Here is a 23466-nt window from a genome sequence, read left to right as displayed (position 1 = left end):
GCCCTTAATGTCCCACAAATTACCACGTTGGACACATCTACCGGTGCACTTTCAATTGGTATATTGAACCAACCGTATGAAAACAAATCCACAATAACACTAAGGCCTGGTACGAACATGGAGATTTTGTGTGTAACGTGGTCCAGTAATCTGAATTTGAATCAAAGAACACCAGAAACAGAAAGATTTTGTTCCATCACCAATCTCAAAATCTCACATGATCACATGTAATCTCACAAAAATCAAGACAGGCAGGCACATTTGGACAAGTGTTGCAGACCAGAGAATGGAGGCTGAAGTGGTGTCGATAAATAAATAAACTTTCTTTGGAAAATCCTTTTTGCCATCAGCAGGTTTTTTTTGTTCGCAGTCTTTTCCTCGTTCGACTCGGGAGACGTCAGTTTACCCCACATACGAAGAATTTTGGTCATAAATGTTGAACGCATTAATTGAGATTGTCGGCCTCGACCTGTTTTGTAGTTTAAAATTGGGACAAATCACTTAAAAGTGACCGGTTCAGTGGTTAACAGTGACAGCAATGCCAACATCCATATCTGTAATATTCCAGACCATTTTAAGAAGCGGCTTGTTATATATAGGCGACCTGTGCACATACTACAAAATAAGCCGGTAGAACAGAGGAGGGGAGAGGCCCACTCACAAGTCCTCAATTCAACTGAGATGTGGGCCCCTCGAGACTGCAGGACCGTGCCTATCATGACGTGTCTGCCGGAGGATGCCAGAAATCATTTTAACACTACCTGCAATGAAGCTTAGATGTAATCCTCTAAATAACACCAAACGCGCATGAAAACCAAATCAGTATTGAATTCCCAAGTGCGTAGTTATTCAGCTTATCCTTTCTTGAACTCCCTCGATTTGGATTTTAACTTGATAATCGGTATTAGCTAATTGAGTTTTTCATGGCTGCCGTCGCTACTGACCACCACTTTTATTGCAGAATATCTCTCTTCCAGTGGCTTCTTCCTTTTCACAACCATTAAAGCGGCTAAATTACTGCCAGGATGTCAGCTTTACGTGCATGCTAATGTGTCAAGATGTAGAAGTTGTCATGAGCCTCTTGGTAATAGTGAGCAATGCACCGATAACCTCTGCAGATGGCAGCCAGACAGCTGCCACAGGCTAAAGAAGAGGAGCAGGGCTGTAATCACTTCTCCAACCAAATGCGCTTTATTGAATGCACATCGTGTTTAAATGCATCTGAAAATGTGGCGAGTAAGGTCAAGGTGGACTTTTGACGAGATGATCAGTGAAATAGTCATTTCAAATAAGCATATACTGTACATGTACACATTTCCTCCCTCCTGATCATGAGCTCCTCATTTTAACATTGAAACCCACAGTTCGCACAAATCGCGGCTTGCGTTGCGTATTGTATGTTGAGGTCAGCTCAGGGCGCCAGGCTATTTCTGTTGCCCCTGGCCAGCCAGCTAAGAAGCAACACTGCCAATTTCAGCGCAGCCCATCAGGTTAATCCATTTAGTACGCTCTCTTGTATTACTTTCGAGGTCTAATTCTTGTTAAAGAACAGAAGTTTGATCGACTTTTAGGTATTAGCGGTTTGTTTCGGTGAATGGTTTCACATTGCAAACACGGCTAATGTTTGTATAAGATTTGTATATGACTTAGTAAGAGATCTGAACTACAGTATCATGATGCCAGGCTTAGACGGAAAGACAGCTGTTTATATTTAGACGCTTGGCTCATGAATATGTCTTCTATATGGCTGTAACACACACCCTAAAAGCTTAACGAGTTGCATGCTCACAGCATTCTTTAACCATGAGCATTTTAATTACTGCCCAAAATTGCTGACCTACACCATTTTAATGGTTTATGAGTTTGCCTTATTGGTGCAACAACTCCTCAGATGCAAGATCAAGAATGATGTGCACATAGTCACTTGTTAATTAAGAACGGTGAACTGTATCTCTTTATCATGTTTGGAATTCATATCAAGGCAATCATGTATTTGATTGCATATTTATATATACTCTTCCCACAAAACGCTACTAATGGTACTGCTCCGGCAAGTAGCAATCTCTTTTTAGAAGATTCCATGGTAGCTGGTTTGGCTAAGAATCCTCCAAAAGCAATACTTTTCCCTCTTAGATTTCACCGTTAAGTTCAGCTTGACAGGTGCCACTTACTCTATGCTTTCCTGGCAGTGTTGACTGTTGTAAAACTGTCTGCTGTGGCACAAGATGGTATCAGATGTCATTCTAAAGGTACTAACACGCCATATCCACACAGACTCTGCGTCAGTTAAAATCTGTGGCCTTTTATCAACATGCAAAGGTTTTTTTTCATTTTAAAGAACTGATGTTATGGAAATCTCTGTAAAGTGTGAAGATTTTCCAAGTCATTTTTGTTCGTTTTTTTGTCTTTCATTAGCTTTTTTTCCCCCTGCGTCTCATTTGAAATGTAGATATTCTCTAATCTGTTCAAACTGAATTGAATAGAATCTCTAATAATCGGAATATCATGATATGATCACATGATCATAAATTGGGACTGATCACGTGATCTACAGATGATCGATTTTCTCCATTTTCTAAAATGATAAAGATTACAAATTAAGAAAAATAATCCAAAGGTAAAAAGTTCTTGCCCAAAAAAATCATAAAATTTTTTGGGTTGTTTTTGTACTCGTAAGACACAAGGCGATTGTGCAAATTCTACTCACCCTCAGCAACACAGCACGTAGAAGAAGTGACGTCTTTGTCCTCTAAACTTGTGCAGGTTTTCAGACAACAAAACAGGATGTGAAAACATTTTGCCTACAGGCCACTCAGAGTAAGCCGCAATATACTTCTCAATAAATCTGCAAAGAATGGTATACAGTATATAGCCGCCTCGCTGAACTGCAATGACAAAGAGTGTTTGAGAAAATGATAGACAGGTCAGCAGTTTTGACACGTTCCAATGACTTAACTTCAAAAACAGATTTAACAAGTGTGAATTATTTTGTGAGAAACAAGTATTGGTTGGAGTTGTTGCAGTCAGAAATCAATAGTGTCATTTCATGGATGTGATGTAACCCTTGGATCATTTACCGAGGCCTCAAACCAAGCAACCCTCCATACTAAGTTAAAGCTCATGTTGGCCATTTCACCAAAGTCGTACCACTTGTGTCCCCAGGAAATAACATGTATGAATGCACCACCCATCCATCGATCCACCCATCCATCCATTTTTTGAGCTGCTTATTTTCACAAGGGTTGCGGCAGTGCTGGAGCCAATACTAGCTATCTTTGGGCAGGAAACGCGGGGTACACCCTGAACTGGTTCCCAGCCAATCACAGGGCACATGTACTGTAAACAAACAACCACTTCTGCACACATCCACACTTAAGGACAATTTATAGTCTTTAATCAACCTACAATGAATGTTTTTGGGATGTGGGGTGAAACCGGAATGCCGGGGAAAGACTCACACAGGCACTGGGAGAACATGTAAACTCCACACAGGCGGGCACGGGATTTGAACCCCGGTCTATGCCTGCACCATACAATTACATGAAAATATTATTGTGTCCTGCTCATAAATCTGTAATTTGTTTCATGTTCTATCAGCAAGTATGTCACGTGACTTTATTATTATTAAAACCCATTCTTTTTACTTCTTTTCTATAACTAAGTTTACTGATTTTGGTCAATATGCATAAAGACAAGTTCAACGGGTACTGTGATTATCATATTTCTTACCCTCTCTCTCTCTCTCTCTCTCTCTCATATACACATAAAGATATGCATGTGTCTTAATTTGAGAAAATTTTAATGCTCACTCTTTCTTTAATGCATTCGGTTTGGGAGTCTTTATCACGAGAGCCTTAAAATCAAAGACTCGGAATGTGGCGTAGAAAAAAAAATGATCGTGACATCCCTGACAAATCATGTTATTGCCATATTTTGTCTTATGTTCGTCTGATGACAGAAGGGAATCTGATTTGTAATGCACTTGTGCAACAAATTCATTGTATTCAGTCATGGGCACTGATTTTTAAACGTAATATTTAGTCTGTGAATGTGGACGCAAAGCATTAGTGCTGAAAGGTACCAATTGAGTGTATGATTTGCTTGACTCTCTCTGTTGTGGTGATGATTTGATTAAACTTGCTTTTCAGTACGAGGAACATGAATTTGAATAATTATGTTTATCCCCTTCTAGCAATGATGAATTTTTGTTTATCAAAACTTGTTCAAAGTGTAGCAGTCTGTGTTCTATGTGCTACATTGACCGTCTGGTGCATACTGCACTCCAGCATACCACTTTTACCTTTGTCAATACAACTGTAATCATCCATAAATAACATTTTATTAATCGATTCAGAATCATTTACATTAGCATCGTAATTCTAGATCTAATTTGCAATTGTAGAATGTGGACTTTTTTTTATATATATATATATTTGGACTGAGTGGGACCATTTATCCATTTATGTATTAATTTAAATGCCACATCCGGTGATTTAACTGAATTAGATTAACAGATAGATTTTTTAAGTAAACTTTGAGAGGTGGAGGTTTGCATTTCAAAGTCTTGGTTTCACTCCAAGTTCAAGGGCCCAATTTAATGCCTAATTCCTGAGCCATTTACGGTACGGAAAAACCTTAAACGCTTCTCTAAATGGACCATTTTTAATTGTGTAGCTTTAGTTTTTCAGTGCAAACACTGAATTGCATTGGAAAGTGACTGTTCTGGTTACCTTAAATGACGTTTTGGCTCTCATTCGAGCAGCTGTCATCAGTTCATACAACAGTCCAGTTGCATCGAGACAATGCCCTGAGAAGGATATGACCCGGATGAATGAGAATAATTTACAGGCATGTTCATATGTGTTGTTTGGGGAAACGGACATGGATCTGTCACCAGTCTGTGCATCTTGATGACAGTGGCGAGATCTGACATTTATTTACTTTGCAGTCATACTGGCAGATATCTGTTATGTATATATATTATTTTCTTTAGTCTGATACAGATCTTAGAATCATGATGCATATCACGATTTTCCCGCTTCAAAGCAAAAAAAAATGGGAATTGTGTCACTTGAATCATGTATAAATCCAGCCAAATGTGGTGGTGCATCTCAATGTCTGGCTCCCTCAAACAACCTTTTTGAAATCTATTGTGCAGAATTAGTTGAAGAAGAGGAAAAGAGAGAGCGGGGCCGAAGAAATGCTAGTGAGCTGATGTGAGGCCAATGAAAACAAAGCAACTACAACTTGAGAAAAATCAGTCGGCCGGATGATAAACCACTTTGATGTCAAGATGTGTTAAGTTCAACATTTAATGGCAGTGAGCTGGCTTTGAGCTTCTCATATTGTGGGAGACTGACATGTTTTACGTTGACGGTACAGACAAAATCAATGTGATACCGCTTTCCTCCCTCTCTCTCTGGGAATTGCGTGACCCAGTTAGCTCCTCCAGCAGGCAGCAGCAGAGTTATTTTTACATATTAACAGGAGACAATACTTTGTCCTCTGCTCGTCCTCCTCCTGTCTCTCTGCTTCCGTCTGTTCTTTATCTTCCATCTTAGCTGTTACCCTTTAAACCCTTTAAACTTTCCCCAATTGACTTCAAGCCAAAATTCTTCCTTGATTCTTCAGTTCTCTCCTTATGTTGGTATTTCAGTATATTAGTAAATAACAAATACGGAACCAAGCATAAATGCAGACCATAAATAAATGGATTACTGATTGATATTTGGTTGAGTTGTGTCACTTGGACCAGAGAATATGAGACGTTAGTCATGGTGTGGAGTTGTCACGAGCTGTCACGGTTCGGCTAGCCAAAGTTCCAGAATTATTTTTCAGTTGCGTAAACTGCATCATAAAAGATATAAAAGATGGCAGGATACTTGTTTGCGGGTGGCTTTTCCACCTGGAGTAATAATCTGGTTATAAAATCACTTGTCCAATAATTTTAGTGCAGGAGAATCAACTAAATTGTTGCAAGTATTCTGTTTTAGCTACTTATGATGTTTTTCATACTGTTCAATCACAAAGGTCTCAATCTTTTTTGGGAGTCCAGGAGATAAGATATTTTATGTGCCAATTGAATGAATGAGTTTGTAGTCTCAAACTATTGCCATTGTTAATTTTTAAAATGACTGACATTTTACAGGTAATATTATACAAGGATCAATAACTGCAGAGCGTATATTTTTCATCCCTTTTTTGTGGCCATTTTTCTTCTGCATCTGAACCCTCGCTCACGGATATACAAGCAGGCATGGGACAGTTTCTCGTTTCAATGTATCGTGCGGTTTTAAAAAGTCACTGTTTCAAAACCTCAAAAACTCTTTCCATCAGCAGTTTGAGCTGTTTTTTTTTTTTTGTTGTTGTTGTCAGTACAGGCAAAGTGACACATTGCTGTCACTTCCCACTCCTGATATTTTGTTTGCGTAAGGAAAATGTACTTACGAAGAGTGGCTGCGAGAGGAGGCAGTAACTCCCAATAGAATTATTGTGAAAGCTATTACCAAAACATGCTTGCAATATCCCAAGGATACTAAAAGACAAGCAATTTTGTATTTTAGCCGGAAACATGAAGTCGACGCATATGATTTGCTTTTGAGGGTTGCATAAAATTATTTGTTGGGCCAAATCTTTCCCCTGGACCTTGAGTTTGAGACCTGTGCTCTACCGGCAAATTTTTCCAGAGAATTGTAGTCAGATTCTGAGGTGAACATCTATCTGAAAGGCTTACTCAGACCAGACTACTGCCACCTGCTAGCAGGGAGAGTCCTAATGATTCAAGAAGTAATTAATATTTAATTGTTGAAGTGCACTACTGTTTTAGTACACTTTAAAATGCAAATCCGCGACCTTCATGGATCTGTTCAACGGCCTACTTTCAAGTGATCACATCTAGGTGTGGATGCACGGAATGTTTGTCGGATTGATTTAGGATGCTATAGGTTTTTCTTTGTCAATTCAGACACATTAAGATAATACACCCTGGTCTGTCATAAATCAATGCAATATAGGTTACTGCATTGATCATCCATTATTTCTAAGTCGGCAACAGCTGGCATGTTGGGGGAAAGATTTTTTTTTTTTTTTTAATTTCTTCATTTATGTTTTTAAGTCTTATCTTTCATTGGAAGCCTTCCTTCTCCTCTCCTATCCTTTCCTCTCCAGAGAGTTAAGGGAGAGAGAGTGTGGTTGCAGGTGTCGACAGGTCGTCTATTCGCCTCCTAATGATGATTGATGGCCTCACTGCGGAAAGCAAGAACGCAGGCAGAAGCTGAGCGAAACGGGGAGATTAAGAAATAGCAATGTAAGAGAGAACTGCGTTTATATTTGTCTGCTACTGGGCAGGTGGTGGGAGTTTTAGTGATATTTCGATCCTTAAATTTTTATATCGTTCTTGTCATCTGCCTGATAGTGTGTGTGTATAGAGGTGTTGTAAAGAGAGTTGTCTTGATAACTGCACACTTGAAAAATTAACCTGAAGTCTAAGTGTCCTTGTGTTTTAATCCTACTTTACTCTATTTAAAGTTTTGTACCTATATCCTGTTCAATTTGCCGGTACATTTTTAGTGACCCAAATCTGATATCCCTGTGTTTACATTCACTGAATACAAGAAGAGTGTTGAGTGGCAAAATATTATACTCGAGTAAGAGTGCTGTTACTTTAGAATACTCGAGTAAAAGTAAAAAGTAGTCCTCCAAATACTTACTTCTGTAAGAGTAAGAAAGTACTCTGTTAAAAAAACTACTCAGGTGATTCATAACAAGTGAGTAACATCTGATTGTTTTTTTTTAAACAAGACCAAGAACAAAATTTAAAAAACCCACCAAAATATGAATGGAAATTCAATTTTGCTGAACCATATCACTTGATCTAAAACACAATAAATAAAATAATTTGTTAAATAAAATCATTAAAATAATAAATTAAAGCACATTCAGTGCCTTAATTTAGTCACTACTACTACTAAATTGTTCAATACTGTAGATTTCCCACGCAGATTACAAAAACTGAAACAACCCTTCAATTGATATAAAAAAAAATTATACACACCCCTTATCAAGTGCCAAATGTTTACATACCTATGTATAATGTGCACTACCGATGTTTGACAACTTCGGGGGGGAAATATATGCATGCATTATACACGAGAAATGACGGTACTTGAATTTTGTCTTTAAGAACATAATGTAATGTAATAATGGATTGTGATTACTGAGAAAGCTGTCATAATGGTTTCATAAGTTAAACACATAACTGATCCAGACCTAATCAGATCTGTATCTACAGATACTAAAAATACAGATTTGACTAATTCTGCTAACAGAGCGATTAAACCCCCTTCTCAGGGGCAGTATGAAGCTACTGGATCCAGAATCCTAGATGGAGCCCAATCATAGTGTTGAGTTGCTGATTGAAAATGAACACCGTGCATGCCCTTGCCCAGCAAAAGAAAATCAGGTTGTTGTTGTTCACATTTGGTGTTGAATGGGATGACACTTTATTTTGTCTAAGGCCGCTGCTCTCTTGTATCTGTCACCCTGCTGTCTGAGGCATCAAATAGCGCTGTGAATGTAGGCTTGACAGATAGGAAGTGTGAGGCCCCCCTGTTACTGCTCACACACACACACACACACACACACACACACACACACACACACTCACACACGCAAACACACCCCCACACACAATGACACCATGGTAAAGTCTCACCCTTCCCAAAGTGAAGGCTGTAGCTATGGAAACCAAGAGGGGGAATGATTGGGCCGGGTTAGGATTTGTTAAGAGTCATTATATGTAGGCTCAGTTGAGACTAATCAAATAAGAATATAATGCCTTTTGAAACAAGTTATACTGTATATAAACTGAAAACCGAAAATGAGAAAACCAAGACCAAAAACTCAAACACCAAAAGAAATGGACAATTATTAGTAAAATTGCATTTAGGACTATGACAGCAGAACTGCCAATCTATAAAAATACACTTCCGAAACAATTGAACAATTGAATTTCCATATTTTTAAGTTATATCAAGAATGTGACCCTCTCACAGTTATTGCATTAAATTATGTAATATGATAAGAATAATTCTGCATACTGTTTAATGCACACCATAATCATTAATCATAATCGTTAACAAACTATAAGTTCCATATTTGCAATTTTAATGGATTTATTGTGCTAACCTTGTAATGGCAGACGTACACAGGATATAAAATTTCAACGTCTCATCATCAAAAATAGCTTTGTCTGTGTCAGTTAAGACTACTGATTCTGTTTTCAACCATAGTAAAGAAAGCAAGTCTATTAAATTAGATGTCAAAAGTGAACTTTAAAGCTCAGATCGCTATTTCACAAACGCATAAATAACATTGCTGACAGCTTGGATAGTTGATTCACTGACAATAGCTTAGGTTTCTTTTTTGTGTAATGCACTTCTTGTACAAATGCCTTCTTTTGCTCACAAATTTCCCAATTGTGAGACTAAGAGATTATAAATATTCTTATGATGATATTCTTTTAATCTTATAGGCCCTTGCTCTCACTCGTTATGTATGTGGTGATGTACTTAGTCATTTGTGCTTCCAGATGGTGTCCTGTGTAGTCGTGTATTATTTTTCTCTTCACAGTTGAATTGGTCTGCTATTTTGCTGGTCAAATTTAGCATGGCTTCTCTGTCCTTCTCCTGTTATTTACTCCTTGTCCTCCCTTTCTCATGACGATTGTTGTTTATTCGCTGCCATGTAAGTGATGATTAGTCACCTATGCTACACCGTCACAAATTAACATTTTCTTCCATGGCTTCCCATCGCATTTGGATGTTAGCTAGTCAGCAGTAGCTTGTGGGTAGCTGCGGCAGAGGAAACTAGCGTGCATCAGCATTCTTCAATAGTATCTGAACAGTGTGAAGTAGGGAGGTTGGGCGATTGTTCAGTTTGATATGGTGTTTTTTAAGCATTGCACGATCAGGATTTTCGGGGCTGATCAGCGAGTTAAAAAAAAAAACGATAAGCGATGAATCTATTTAAATGACCTATTCATTCACTGTATATGACAGTGGTCCCCAACCACCAGGCTGCGGACCTGTATCAGTCCGTGGATCAATTGGTACCCAGGCCGCCGAAGTAATAATTAATTAATTCCGTTGTATTCAGTGTCTGAGTCTGAAAAATCTTTTATTTTGAAAAAATTACTGGATTCTCTGGGTTACATCTCGATCACTCAAGCGCCAAATTTACCCCCACAAGCTTAAAAAAACATGTCTTTGGAAAATTTCGTTTCGATGGGGAAAAGGCCCAGTGAAGAGATCGAAGAAGAGACTACAACTTCCAAGAAAAAGAAAGTTATTAACCATATCAAAACACTCCTTTAACTCACGCCTTTTTGAGGAGCTTTGTGAAATGATGGACGCAGATGCTTCTGTTATACACGGAAATAAGATGGTTATCCAGAGGGAACTCGTGTTTAAATTACGAAAGCCGCTGCAAAGATTTCTCTCTTTTCCAACATATCTGTGAACATGGGTTTTCTGGAGTGACGACAACCAAAACAAAATACCGTAATAGACTGGATATACCATCTCGTTGCAGAGAAACAATCTCAGGGCTCCCATTGATTGAGGGTTATGGTGAGTTAAAATTTTCATGCACTTTAAATTCATTTTCGTGCCATAGCTGTATCTTATTTTCAAGGCTTGTTTAAACGTTACTCGAGCGACCAGTCAAGAGAGTTCTAGGGCTGTGGAGATGGTTCAAACTGACCGCTCCGCAGTGATAAAAAGGTTGGTGACCAATGGTATATGGTACTTGTGTACGTAATTTTAAAAATTATATACATTTACAATAAGAAATATATTTTTAATCTATTTACGTGAAGTGAGTCATAGAATCAGAATCAGCTTTAATGGCCAAGTATGTTTAAACACACAAGAAATTTGTCTCCGGCAGTTGGTGGCACCCTGGTACAACATTCACAACAAACAATAGCGACGGACAAAACAAGTTAATGGTCTTCCATTTAGATGGCAGTAAGTACATACAACAATGAATGTATCTACTTTTTGTGACATAAAATTTTTCCATGATAAAGTACCTGTATGTGTGTTGGCTCCAAAAAGGTTGGAATTCGCTGCTCTGGTCAGGTCATTTGTTCAACCCAGCATGTTTACACCCAACCACGAGTAGTAGCATCAGCTAACTAGGCTAAATGTTGCCTGCTTGAGAGCTGTATCGTATTAAAAGTACGTGAACATACAAGCAAGCCAATCATTGGCCGATCCAATCAACTCTATAAAATTGGTGAAAAGTCTAGTGTCTTTGTATGTATACTCAGAAAAGAAGAAGAAGATATATGTGTTTGTGTTTGTGTGTGTATATGAAAACAGAACTGTTATTGATACACATGTATGTGCAGGTGCTAACACAGTGGGGTTTCTCAGTGGGTTTGGAAACAGGGATGTCTTTGTAATTGCCAAATCTCAACTGGGGCTCGCTGATGAATGTTACATTTGTGTCTAGTGGTGAGAGCAATGTCTGATTTTAGATTCCCGCCTTAAGTGTCACACCCATCCTCTGGTTGTTTGGTTGGTAACTGATATGTGCAGTAGTCTTGGCACCTTTGCGTTAGAGTACTAACCCCAGTGGTTGGCATGAGAGACACTTGAGTGGTCTTCACCAATGAGTGTAGGAAAACACGTAACTTTGCAAGCTTTTCTTCTGGTGATAAACAGTCACATGCCAGGAATAAATTGGATGGGAAAAATGAACAGATTATATGATATTAGAAATATATATTAGGATATAAAAACACAAATATATTTTTCCACCAAATAGCTTATAGTAGTTTAGATTCAGATTGCTTGAGTATAGCGTGGGAAGGAAGTGGAACAAAGCCCACAAGAATGAAGAACAGCAGATAATATCAAAGCCCCGGACATCATTTCTTTTTCCCCACCTCTTTGACATCAGTTTCTGTTTGTGCAAACATTATACACTCTGTAACACAGGCAGATACCTGAATTAATTCAAGAAGATGTTGGTGCAGCTTTACTGTTGGATGTAAATTTTACATGATGGAAATGAGGATAAGAGCAATACCACATCATAATTACTCTTACTCTGTATGAATATTGATCAAGATTATCATTTTGTTTTAGTTTGATCAAATGAATGAATATAATTTAAAGCTCAATATCTCTAATCTAGAATGAGTTCACAGATTGATAAGTGGATAGGGAGATGTACAGTATGTTTTTCAAATAAATACTTTGGCCTCAATGAACCCACACTGTATGATAAGGTTGCTACTCAAATAGACATCTCCTTTTTGTGGAGATGAAACAATCTTACAGTTGACACTTTTACCACAACACACATGGACAGAAAAAACTTTTGAGAGCAAAATCTGTGAATATTCGAGACCGCAAACGGTGAACCGTGAATGGGCAAGTGCATACTGTACATCAGGTTCCTTTTTATCGAGGTTCCACTGAATGTGGAAAAGAAGCCCTGTACCTACTGTATGATCCATTTTGACTCCAAAGTACACGCCAACGTCAGTGCAAACGTGTGAAAATGAATTGGCCACTCCATTTAAACCCTAGTAGTGGTTGTGACTCAGAGATGGGGAGTCATCAGGACTTACTCAAGGAGAAAGATGGCTTGCCTGTTTTCATTAATGAGCACGCAGCATATGGTCCGGAGAGCTTAGCTTGGAATGACAATAAACAGGGCTTGGTGCTTACAAAGAATCTGCCTCATAACATACACTAACAAGACCAGTGTCTTTCACTTTTGGTTTTGTGCAGCCATATCCTCTCACCACTGTTGTTTTATAATTCATCCCTAAAATCTGCAACGCTTCATAGTGTGTCATCCGTGTCCCCTTTTCTCCTGATCAATAATTGATTGCAGATCATGAAGATTTGTCAACTCACACTGCCGTTTCCTCAAGGTATATATTTTTGTTCTTCATGGGCACGATGTTAAGATTAGGACAGCTTGGCCTCTGCCACGTGGCATTGATTTGTCTACCTCGCCTCCATAAAAATCTGCGCCCTTAAATTTCAATGCCAACTGAGCCATATCAATATGACAGCAATTACCAGCAGAGTCTTCTTAAAGTTATTGCTAGGCTAGAATGTATGTTACTTTGGAGCATTTCACATCATTAACAGAGCCAGAACCAGTTTAACTTGCTGTAACAATAAGTCTATTATTGTGCCCAACCAACACCCACTTCAGACACGCTCCTTTGAACAAGGTGTAAACGCTTGAAACAACACACCACAGAGACATGCATTTAAACTGCTCTCTTGGAAGTGTGAGTTTCATCTTCGTTTGTGCTTGCTCGTGTGTTCCTTGCACTTTTGCCTGTCAGGATCCCCCACAAGTAGTTTGGAGTCTGTTACTGCACATGACCTCTGTGGGTCAGGTGTCAAACTCGAGGCCCGGGGGGTCAGATCAAGCCTGCCACATCATTTTATGTGGCCTGGGAAAGCAAGACATTTACTTCAGAATCCATGATTCTTTCAAAAATCTGTACCAAAATTTGAAATGATCATATGTAATAGATAAGTTTGAGAAAATTGCAAGCATTTTTTTTCATCACCCAGACACATTACAGTTACTTAAATAATAATTGAACAAACTATCATCCTTGTTTGCTGATTCCAAAACTAGCTATCCATCAATTTGATGTGTATTGTAATACAATGATGACGTAATGAAACATTTATATGCTATCACAGCCATAAAAGCCCTCTGAGCAAAACCAAAACAGCGTGGCCCGTGACGAAAATGACTTTGACACCCCTGCTGTGGGTAATGCTTTCTAACATACAGCTCTTTGAGGGATCTATTTCACTGTAATCATATTTGTTCTTCCAATGATGTTCATAATAAAACCCCATACAGCAAAATTGTCCAGTGATATTCATTTGAATTTAATTCCTAACGGGGTCCTACAAATGAAATTGTGGCTATGAGAGACCCAAGCTCATTTTGTTTTATATTGCCATGTCACATATATTATGAATTTTACCAGTACAGTAAGACCAATTTAATTTAACATCAATGATTTGAAAATTGTGCACTGACTAATGACCATCATTGCCTTATTTACAAGTCAAGTACATATTTCTAATTTATAAATGGCCGAAAGTTTGTAAACAGATTTTTTTCTTTTGTTAGTTTTTCGAGGGGTGGGGATATAACAATGACCTCTGTACCCTGTAATCTATTTATTGGAAAAGTGAGAATGAGACTGAGGTTGGAGTTGGAGGTTGCTATCATTAGCAAACCGTGACTTATAAACCTTGGGCCCACTGACCCTGACACTATTAAAAAGATGAATACCATCTTAGCATGCTGTCCGTCCTATTTTGTATTACTGCATAACCTCTACTGTATGTCTGAGAATCCCAGTTCTGTCCTATTATCATGAAACTAAACTTCTTGTCTTTTGTGGATAATGATATACTTCCTTTTTTAATATGTCATCCTAATCTTGCCTTTTTTTTTTGTCCTTAGGTACCGGACCTTGAACCTGACTCTGGAGAAGAAATCCAACAAAGAGATTGGAGGACAAAGAGTGGTGAGGAAGATAATCAAATCTATCATCTTTTGTATTGTAGCTAATTTTGTTATGTACATTATTGGGCTGTTAGCTCATCCTCTTCAGTGCAGACATCCAGAAAACATAACTTGGTCTCTTGTGTGAGGTTGCGTTCTCACCCCTGCTGAGTCCAAGGCCCACCGACTGCGTGCTGAAGTGTGTTTGCTTTTGTGTTTCTGATTTAAATCCAGAGTTCAAGGGAAATTTATCACCAGAATTACTTTGGGGATGTTGTGCTGAGGCGTGGAGTAATTCTGGAAAATTATATGCTAAGTTTCTGCTAATAGAAAATAATTTGTGTGCCTAACAAATCTGAAATTGATAGCTTGGGGATAACTCTTTTCACACATGCAGTCATAAATACGTACATGAGTTTTTTGTACCTACCGATGGAATTAGGACGCCAACCAATATTTTTTTCCATTACTGTGACCACTTGTCCTGCCTTGCTGTGAGCTTCCTACCATGCCTCACTTACCAAAGAACGAAGAACACAGCTTCCTATAAAATCCCATCACTTTTTGGTAATTGTCATTATTAACAATATTATTGCATATATTAACAGTGTCTCACAATGGGGAAATGATGGTTTTCCAGCAGTAAAGTGGACAGTAGCAGCACAAAATAGTAATAAACATAAAGTATGGTTACATTTAAAAAAAAAATCAAACAATGAGAATAAACATGAGATCAGTAGCTGTACATGAATGATAAATATTATAGATAAATTGCAGCATACATGAATAAATTGTTGTTCTATGTAGAGTAGTGATTGTGAACAGCAGTAAGAGTAGCCAACAGCAGTATGCCTCTTTAAGTTGGAAATTATTTTATCACAATAGGGTCTGTGGTCCTGGTGGTCGCTTCAATGTCTCCATGCTATGGTAAACGGCCTCCTTGTAGATATAAAGTAGCTTTCATGCTACTCACTCGGCAACCTTCCCCACTCGCATCTCAGTGGGGGTGTTTGTTGGTCTGCATGCGTGTGTTTAGGTGTGAATAATTGATTACTGCAGAGGTTTAGTGGATCCCTCCAAGGAGTGAAAAAAAAAAAACACTGAATTGTTATGCTTTAAGATTTGCTTTTACCCAGCGGTATTGTTCAGAGAAGTTTGCAATAGTACAATCTAACTGTGCTTGTATTTTCACCATGGGGAATGCTACGTAAATACCAGAATCTCAAGCTAACTCAACCCACCATCAAACAACTCTATGCGATGCAATCAAACAAGACAAAAAGCAATTTTGTTTCTTTTTCAGTGTGAGGTGATCATTGTTTGTCGACAAATGAACCCACTGCGGGGTTATTCATATATTTTCAATTTGCAATAAAAATATTATATAATTGTTTTGTTTATTAAATTTTTTTTTTTGCTGGCAAACCAGTTGAGGCTGACCCAACAGCACCTTTGCTGGTTGCAGGCAAATAGTACTCTCCCTTTTGACTCCAATGCTTCTGAACAATCAATTCACACAACTGATAGAATTCTAGAGTTTGTCCTTTCATTATTAGAAGGCTTATTCCTCGTCGAAGGTGTCAAAATTTATTTCTTTTTTCTCAGTCATTCCTATATTTATTTCTCTGCTGAGTGATACTGTGTAATGACTTCTTTGTGTGCATTTCATTTAACAGGCCATTATATTTGAAAGGAGGGGACATAATGATATGATTTGAACATTTTGTGAGCCAAAAATGTAATAACCAGCCAGGCCCCACAATAGAAGAAAGAAGCCAATTAACAGACAGCCAGTTGTTACAAATGTACAGTATATAGCACGATGAAAAGAAGCATAAAGAAGAACGAAGTTGCTTCACATTCCCTGAAACTGAGTTGTGTGAGTGTAATTCTACGCTGATCCCACACAGCTTCTTTCTTTCCCTGCCGTGTTTGGTTTTGCGCTCCTTAATCCTCACCCTCTTGTGTCTTCACAGTAATGGCCATCTATCATTAAATGCCTTTATCCACTTGATACTTCTTCTATGTCATGCCATTTTCGTCTTTCTTTCCCCTTCGCCGCAGTGTCCTTGAAAAAGCTTTGACTTTGCCGTCGAGCGCAGCAGTGAGCATCCCTCCGTCGACGCGCACAAATACATGGCCCTTAAAATTCTATAAATAATTCACCATCATTAAAGTCTGCCTGATGTCTTGCAAATATTGCAGCGAAAACCTGCGACTATTTACTGTGCTGAACACAACTTAAACCCACATAATATTCTGACACTTTTGGTTTATAAGCAAACACACACCAAAGGGAGAATAATTGCCACAAATCTGCTCTTAATGAACACTATGTCGCGGCAGGTGCGAGTTCTCCAAAATGAGCGCCTGCCCTTTAAAAGGGATGAGAGGTTAACTGTAATTACGCTGTTTGCTCAAATTGTGTCAGTCCTTCTAATAGACGCCATGTCGGAATGAGCCACCATCATCCACTTCAGACAAATAAACCCCTCCCTCAAAACGATGCCTCTCTTTAACAGCTGTAATAATCGCAGTTCACAAACAGACATTAACAGCTGATCCCTCTTCAACTTGGTTACTTAACAAAACAGCAGTATTTTTTTTTTTCAAATAAAGGAATAATTGACTGGAATTTTTATTCTTGAGCAAGGCATTGTCCCATCATTCCAGCTCAAGTGGTACAGTACTCTTTCATTTTTCACTCTAAACCTTTCCTTTTGCATCCCCGCATGTATGTGATCATCTTCTAAATGTGGTATGCAACACTAAAGTTTATTTCAGAGTGGGAATTGAATTTCCCTTTGATGGAGGCCATGCATGCATCCATCCATCCATCCATCCATTTTCCGAACTGCTTAACCGTTAGGGTTGTGGGTATGATGGTGCCCACATGAGCAAATTCTGCCAAGAGGGGGGGATACACTGTAAACTGGTCGCCAGCCGATTGCAGAGCACCTATATGCATGCATGGGAAACCTTTCATTCGGTTATCCTCACGAGGGTCAAGGGAGTGCTGGAGCCTATCCCAGCTATCTTTAGGCATGAGGCATGTTACACCCTGGACTGGTTTCCAGTCAATTGCAGTATATGGAATCCAACAAAGAAAAAATAAATCCATTCCAAAATGTCATGCTAGGCTTTCTGGAACCGTGGGTTCACATTTCAGTCTCCGTAGACAAAACGGGATGGAAAGTCAGACAACACCTTTGTGCGGGATGGGAAAACATGACAGGCTGCGTATTGCCTTGAATGCCGGACCTGATTTCTAAACTGTAAAACATTTGTTACAGTTTTTGTGGATAAGAAAGCTAGTCCACCATTGTAAAACAGGCAACCAAACATACTGCATTTATTCTCATGATAGGTTGACATAATGTTCCAGGCGTTCACAGCTACCCATTTTACCCACGGCATTGTACACCCTTTTTTGACAGTGTTTTTCTCATATTCACGATTTCAGTAGCAGCTAAGGGAGGACTTCTGTCTTGCAGTGTACTGTGTTTTTGTGCAGGCGGTGCATTGGTGGCCAGCTGGAAGTTCTTGTAAACCTGGCATTATTAGATAAAAATTGATTCCGAACCACTCCAGATGATGCCAAAATTGCACGCTGTTTTTCTGTATTGCGTTTTTGTTTGGTATTGACGAGTTCTATGATTGCTGTGTGATGTGGTGTTATTAACGGAGTGGATAAAGTCATGTAAGTCTCGAGCCCCAGTTACTACATGCACAGCCTGTCACGGCATGGAAAAAGTATGCTGTTCTCCCCGTTTCCCATTAAGTGCTTCTGCTATTCTTGGATGAGGACAGCCTATTGTCACAGTTTTTCCATGGCTTTTAAAAAATACATGAAGGCTTATTGTCGTGTCGTAAGATGAGACGGCATAGTCGCTTGATAGTGTTTGATCTCATCGTTCCCTATTAGAGGTCACAGAGCGTGGGTCGCTGGTTTGACTGCTACCTTACGTGTTTCTGTCATCGGATAACTCGTCGCTGTGCCGGCCTGGATATTGATTTTATGTAGCCGAATTCAGGTTGACGTCTTCTTAATATGCTGATACCTACAGCATGACAGTATCTAAAGGGACTCGCTCTCTGTGTTATGAAAATGCATCCGTAGCCATGGTGACCAATCCCAAGGGGAAAAGTTGAATGAAGATGAATGTCTTTCAGACTCCCTTTTCCCTCTACAGTATTTGCAATTTGACGGTTCCTTTGTCCCACAAATGCACAGTTGAGGATTATAAGTGTTGCAAGTGCTATTTGCCTGGTAAATTTAGGTCTTTGCCAAGACTACTTAATTGCTAAAGGATAAGATTTATTTTTTTTTTTTTTCAACCTTTTTTCTACCCTATTGTTTGGTTACACAATTGCGAATGAGTAGTGACAATGTTTGTGGAAATCTGACCTTTGGAAATTTAACACTCACACAAAATGATTCCTGCAAGATGCACTGTTGTCTTACTTTGAATCTAACTACGGTATTATGAAAAATATATCAACATAAGTCTAAGTATCAGAATGAACTACATTCATAGTGTCATTTTCATTTTTTAATACGCTTACTACAATGAAATTGAGGGCAACCGTCTGCATAGTCGGTCTTCCTTTCTGTTTCAGTCCCGTCATTTTCTCTTCAGAGTCAGAAAGACAGGAAATCTCTAATGAAACAGCTTCGTGGAGCACTCTACTCCAAATGGACTTACTGATCAGCTGCTGCTAAAGAAGTGGAGATGCCGTCTTGGCTTGCCCAGCCTGCTTGTGTACTGTCCACAAAAACCAACAGAATGCACTCACGCAGTTTTTTGACCCAATATCAAATGTATTTAAATGCCCATCCCGACCCCGAATCAACACCCAATCTTCTGCGCAGTTGAGTAAATAAATTTTCTCGGCCCCTCTATGAGCACGACTTAAAGCTATTTTCTGTGGTTGGAACTAGGAATAGACATGTTAACACTAAGTGAGAGAGGAAAAAGGCATACATCTATATATCTTTAAAGTGGACAATAGGCCATATCATCTTTTCCTTTCGTTACCCATCCCTCTTATCGCCTTATCTACCACCACAGCCACACGCCGCTGCTTTTATTAATGAAAATGGACGGAAATATAGCGAGAGAGTGAAACACCGGGATACCTTTCAGTGACGTGTATGTGTGCTTGCCAGCCTGCTTTTGTGTGTGGAGTAAAACCCCCATTAGGGAATTAGTTCACATCTGGACACAACTCCCACACTCATGCGCTTACTTTATTTTTCAACTGGCTGGGCTTTGTAATGATATTGTGTACGCACTGTTTTCTGCCTTCAGAATTCTCTTAGTGATAGTAGAGAATGTCCTTCCTAAAATAATATATTTTTTTAAATAGCAATGTGACAAGTTGTCTTGGAGAAACTTCCTAAAAAAAAAAACATTTCAAGCACCTGTAAAATATCTAAATACATTTAAGAAAACAAAATTGACTAAGCCATATGACTTATATTACTGCCCACACTGCTTTCCTCATGAATGCTATTCAATTTGCGCTTTAATCTAAGTTAAATATTTTGACGGCAAGTAACGCAGTCAGAAAGATCACAGATTTTTCAGGTCGGCTTAAGGTCTCTTTATACTGGTGTGTGCGACAACTGCGCTGATGTCACTGCGGCTTTCCTGCACGTAGTTGGCCTTTATAATCATACCCAACCCATTCACACAGTTTTGAAAATGTACTGTAGTTCTTCTCCAAGTTGGAGGTGTTGCTACGGCTGTTATTGGCTGGGACGCCACAGCTTGGAGGTTCCTCAGCACCTTTTGGTAATTTCCGGTAGCTGATTTTATTTTCCTTTCCGAATAAGGGAACAACAATGGCAACCTTGGAACTGTGTGCTTGAACATTATGCAGCAAAATTGGTCAAGAAGGTACCGACATAGGTGGCATTTTGGAGCTGGGAAGCACGGCATGTACGTCGTCATAGTATGTGACTAAAACGGACCAATCACGATAGATGATCTCCATGGCTTTTTCCGTGCAACAACATTTTTTATACGTGTGTGCGGCAAGCTACGTAGACGTGCTACGCTGGCTGGTGGGTAGGTCACGTGATGCAAAGCGAGCATTGTTGACCGAGCGAGTGTATAAAGTGCCCTTCAGAGAACACTTGAAATTTCTGCCCTTAAATTCTTATTGGTGGATAATTTAACTGAAACTTGTCAGCCAATCATGGAAAAGGTTTTGAGTTTTAGTGCCCATGATCGAAAGGAGTTATTTTGCGAGAAGACCTGTACATTCAATTGCTACATCTTCAGGACAGGTCATATAAAACAAAACATGGATTCCCCAAAATTATCAGAGGGATCAATATTGTATGGAACCCTTAAAATGGGCTTTGAAATTCACATTGCACATATAATTGTTTGGGGGGAAAAAAACAAAACAAAAAAGCTCAACTTCTGCAATTTAGTAGTCATCGTGTTCTTCTTATTTGTGAGTACATAACTCCCGAACTTTTCATTTGAGGGTTGAGGGCTGTGTCAAAAAAGGAGAAAAAAATAGTCAGAGATGCATAGCCAGAGTTGGTGTTGTGGAGAGCTTTGTGTTTTGGCAAACATGGGTTTACCAGTGAAAAGCCTTTCAAGCAGGATTAAGCTACTAAGTGTCAATGGACCAGAGAACTAGTCCAAAAACCGCTTGGATATGATATTGTAACACTCAAGGACAGCGTTTATGTCGTGAGTGAAAAATATATTGACCATTTGTAGAAATACAATGCATTGTTAAAAATAACACGCATGAAAAATACACAATCACGTATTTTGCTATAAATTCGCAGCATAGACTATGGGGTGTGGGGCCTTGGCATCTTGAATAATCCCATCTGTTCCTGCTGAAACCAACACAGCAGGAGCCGAGCAGTGCCCCTGTGTGCAACTGCCGTGGTCTAAGTACAGTATACAAACTGTACATGTATCCTTTTTTTGATACTTATTAAATGTGCTTGTGCAATCGTGATTGATGACTGACGATGGCTTGATGGCTGGGCAATGCCAAGTCTGTCTAGCATGATCCACTCTCAGCACGATACAGTGTCTGTATAACACACACACACACACATCTACATTTCAATAATAAAGAGGACAGAGTTACACTTCTCTGTCGATCTTATCTACTGTGTTCCTCCCCTTAACGCAACATCAGCAGTTTCTTTTTGCCAACTCATCGATACTCCCTGACCTCTCCTGGCCTGCAGCTGGACCCTTTAACATTGAGTTACAGTGTGCGAATGCTAAGTTAAATAAGACATATGCACAGTGACAGTGTTATTCCTCAAACCTGGCCACTATGATGCCCATTTTGATTGTCTTTCCTTGCAGTTGGACTCAGTCAAGGGAGAATATTACTCTTGAAATATGGATTATGTGTCCGGGATCATCAACAAGTAAAGGAGGTTCACTTGATGAAATAATTCTTCAACACATCAAGTAGTACAAAGTTTAAATGCGTTATTATCCAGTCCCAAATATCTGCGACACTCTCAAAGCTGCTCCCAAGAAATCGTAAATCATCAGAATTATTATGCAAGCCTTTGGTGTTTCTTGTGTGTATGTTTCTGATACTTGTAATGAAAAGACAATATTCCAAAAAGGGTTGCAGGTTTAAAATGGACCACTAGAGTACAAACCCCCGGATAGCCCTACTGGTTAAATTTAAAGTGTTAATCAAAATAATCTAATAATGGGTTGTGGTCCTCATAGGAAGGTGTCTAGCTCTGTCTTTCTTTGGCAAACACATACCAACCACATGTTTATGTCCCTCTCTGTGTAGCAATGTGTATTGAGGTTAATATTCAAGGACATACTCGGGCATTTCCACAATGCTCACAGTATAATCCATACTTTGTATGGAGATTACACATATTTACTCAATATTTATTGCATAGAAGAGAATTTTAGCCATCTCAGTGTCACTCAAAATAAATCCTTGTCATCACCTGATCCAAGCTTTCCTAATTTATGGTTGTCAGAATGTGGTTCATTAAAACATAAACATGTTGATAGTCATTTTTAATATTGGTTGAAAAACTGTTTGAAGGACCGTTTTGGACCCCCAAAATGTCCTTTTTGGTTAATTTTAACATTCAGTTGTTCACTTCAACATTTTGAAATTGTCAAGGTTGTCATAGTTCACCAATGACATGTTTACATAATCCTGTAATAATGAGCTCCAATTTTATACGGATGTGGCATGCCTCCACTCCGCTTTATAGCGCCACTCAGTTCTAGGTGCATTAGTGCATTACATTTTCACTCATATTACATTCAGTTGGCACAGAATACTCCTGCACTTTGTCCATTCCAAAAGGATGGCTGGCTCTCGTGTATAGATTTACAGATCATGCAGGAAATGGGTTGGGTTCACTTCGTCTACTTTCAGGTTGAGTAGAATGAAGGATGTGTTGCTAATCGCAAGAGTTCAAAAGTAAGCAATAAACTCTCAGTGGGGCTTTGAAAAAATGTGCTAAAAGGCAGGTAGCGTCTCTGCCATTTCTGGTCACCTGTCTCTCTGTCTGCTTTCCTGTCTCACTCCAGTAATAGAAAGCTGAACAAACACATTTCAGTTTACTGGCACATGTTTTCAGAGGCGATGAGATTGGACCAAATGGGAACGTGATCCTGCATCAATTGAGTTTGTTGAGCATACCACCTGCTCCTGAGGGTTTCGTTGTCCATGTGTTTCAGAGTGTTTGCCCAACTCATTACCCCACACTTGCACGTTTATCCAGATGCAAATATCACAGTGCCAGTAAACTGGGAGCCGCACAAACCAGGCAGTACTAAAATAACTTGTGACAAGCAGCTGAACAGAGAACTTGTAACGGCGTGGACATATTTTATGGATCAGAAGTACGGTATA

The 23466-nt window shown here is 39.1% G+C and overlaps 1 protein-coding gene across 3 annotated transcripts in view; it reads left to right on the top strand.

Moving 5' to 3' along the window:
• The window catches only part of strbp (spermatid perinuclear RNA binding protein), an 80809-nt gene that overhangs the window by 13733 nt on the left and 43610 nt on the right, over nucleotides 1-23466 (top strand). For all 3 annotated transcript variants that reach the window (XM_061801659.1, XM_061801657.1, XM_061801660.1), the window contains exon 2: nucleotides 14530-14593. The gene's annotated coding sequence lies outside the window, so the exon portion shown is untranslated. The remainder of the gene's footprint in view (nucleotides 1-14529; nucleotides 14594-23466) is intronic.

The sequence above is a fragment of the Syngnathoides biaculeatus genome, chromosome 17, assembly GCF_019802595.1.
Source record: "Syngnathoides biaculeatus isolate LvHL_M chromosome 17, ASM1980259v1, whole genome shotgun sequence".
Classification (NCBI taxonomy): Eukaryota; Metazoa; Chordata; class Actinopteri; order Syngnathiformes; family Syngnathidae; genus Syngnathoides; species Syngnathoides biaculeatus.
This window is presented reverse-complemented; position numbering and strand designations above follow the sequence as displayed.